Genomic DNA, 2,572 nt, shown 5'->3' with positions numbered 1-2,572 from the left:
TTTATTGGATCGCTCTTATTTATTTATTTATTTATTAAGATTTTAATTTACCCCCAAAATCTGAAAAGGACGTTGAGTGCGCGTGCGATTGTCTCTATCCCGGCCAATGGGACTCAGTGACGGCTGTTCCGGAGGGTCCAGGAGGAGCTGCGCGTGCCCGCCGACTGAATGACGCAGACTTTTAGAGGACTGTTGGAGAGCGCGCGATCGACATCTACATGGGATGAAGTTATAGAAGTTAAAAAGGAATAGACTACGTAGATAATAGCAAAAAGAGAAAAATATACAAATACAAATGATATGTAAATAAATAAAAATAAAAAGTGTTTTTGCTCTTGTTGTTGCTCAGAATAAAAAAATACACGTTACAGGCTCCCTATAGAACAACCTCAAATAACCCATTTGTTGTATTCCTCTGTTAAGTTCGATAAGTTAGAAAATGATATTCTGTTGCAGAAGATTTAGTCTTTATTTGGATCGTCACATAACTCAGCGTGAAGAAAGATGAGCTCATCCCTCCTGAAGGGTGTCTCAATACATTTTACAAACCACAAAAATACTAATAATTTAAAAAAAAGGGGGGGGGGGGAGCAGGCGCAGTCCCCGCGCAGCCTCTCCTGCTGCTCTGCGCTCAGGGTTCCGAGCCGCTGTGCGTCAGGACGCGCCACGACAAACCCCATCCGTGCAGTCTCTGCTCAAACAGACGCTTCATTTCCTTACTGATATGTCCAACGCGTTTCCGTTCGTTGGATCCTTCTGGAGCCTCTTCACAGTCCTTCGTCGTCAGTGTTAATTGATTAGCTCAGTGGTGTCTCTGCGTTCTGTATTCGGATTTCACATTTTGGCCTGTTTTTGTCCATGCAAGGGCCGGACCAGGTGCTGCAGAGGGCTATGTGGCACGTGGGGGGTAATAAGTGGCGTGAAGGCGATACAGAGCTGTAACAAATGAGGCTGCATTTTCAGGATTATTCCTGCAGTTGCTCCATTGTCATCACCCTGCGTGGGTCTCCCATACATGCAGAGTAAGATAAAAAAAAGAATCATTTCTGCAGTAAAAGGAATTATTTGGTGAATTACAGCAGACAAAGCGGTGAGTTTATTGAGAGAAAAACGTTTGGCCTTTCCCGCTATTATCGGCAGACCTGTGATCTTTAAATGTCACGGCGAGAATGGAAGTGGAGCGCTCTTTACCAGACTGAATCCAAATGATGTTTCCGTGGAGGTGAGGAGATGTCACCAAACACCATTTGGAGTGTGACGGTCGCTGTGACAAAAGGTGAAAGTGGAGCCAATTAAAGCTCTCAGAGCTGATGATTGATGATGTCAGTCTCTCTGCTTCTAATTACCGTTTGAATCAACCTGAAGCAGGAAAATACATTCGGACACAGATTCCTTTATTCCCAATATCCCCGTTTTTTTTTAATAATCGAGTGGTAAAGCAATTACGGGATTAATGATGATCAGTATTACGCATGCCGGACGCTTCCGCGGGTAAGACTTCTCAAACAGGAAAATATGATGAGTGCTTACCAAGGCCTACAGCTATAGAATATCATCGACATTAGAAGCATTTACCTGGAGGAAAACTCAATAAAATGCGAACACAAATATCTGTGGAAATCTAATTAATAATTTCTACAAAACTTGACAAAAACACATTTTCATTACACAAAAAATCAGCTCTTTATCCGTCGTTCATGTTTTAGTGTTTTGCAAAATATACATAAAAAATGTGAATAAATGTCCCCCCTTTTGATTATTATTAATATTATTGCAGTGATTTTTGCCTGACTTCTCGCTGAATTTCCCTCCAGCAGCCCGCGCTTGTTATGGAGAGCAGCGGCCTCGAAGTTTGGCCCTCCACGGCGCATAATAGAATTTCCTGCTGTTTTACAACTCTGTCACTAAACCAATGTCACCATATGCTCCGCTGGCACGGAGCGCGCGCGGCGGCTTCTCGAGCAGCAGGCGTCGGCCAGCAGGGCCGCAGAGGAAGGAAACCCGATCGTTTCTGTCTTCAGCGCCTCTTCCACTGCGGCAGCTTTCCGCAAATGATGCGAACATTTCACTGCAGCTGGAAAAGTTCCGTTTAAAGCATATTTTTGTTTGTCATCATGATCAATGCAAATATTTTTTTAGATTCTCTGCGTCTCATTCGAAACAGATAATCCTGATTTTTATGTGTTTAAATGTTGGTTCTACAAAGCAGCATAAGAAATGATCAGAACACCTGCTTCTTTCATTTCTGCTGTTTGCATCCGGAGTCCCTCACAAAAACTCACCTCCTCAGTCTGAGCGCGTTCCTGGGAATTCCACACAACAGCATCTCCGCTCGGCCTCCACGTCAGCGGAGCTCAAAAATACCAACAATTAAAAACTGGGTGTGCAGCGGAGAAGGATAAAAGTAAAACGCTAAACCTGTTGTATTTTTTTGATGAGTCAAATCTCAGAATTGTGTTCTTCGTTCCAAAGAAAGAGAACAAGTTGAATGAACATGTGTAAACAAACGGGAGCCGCGAGGCCATGAAAACTAAAACTACACCTGCGAGTTTAGCAATAAAGAGACGTTTGC

The sequence above is a fragment of the Oryzias melastigma genome, linkage group LG2 (genome assembly GCF_002922805.2).
Source record: "Oryzias melastigma strain HK-1 linkage group LG2, ASM292280v2, whole genome shotgun sequence".
In the NCBI taxonomy this organism is placed as follows: Eukaryota; Metazoa; Chordata; class Actinopteri; order Beloniformes; family Adrianichthyidae; genus Oryzias; species Oryzias melastigma.
This window is presented reverse-complemented; position numbering follows the sequence as displayed.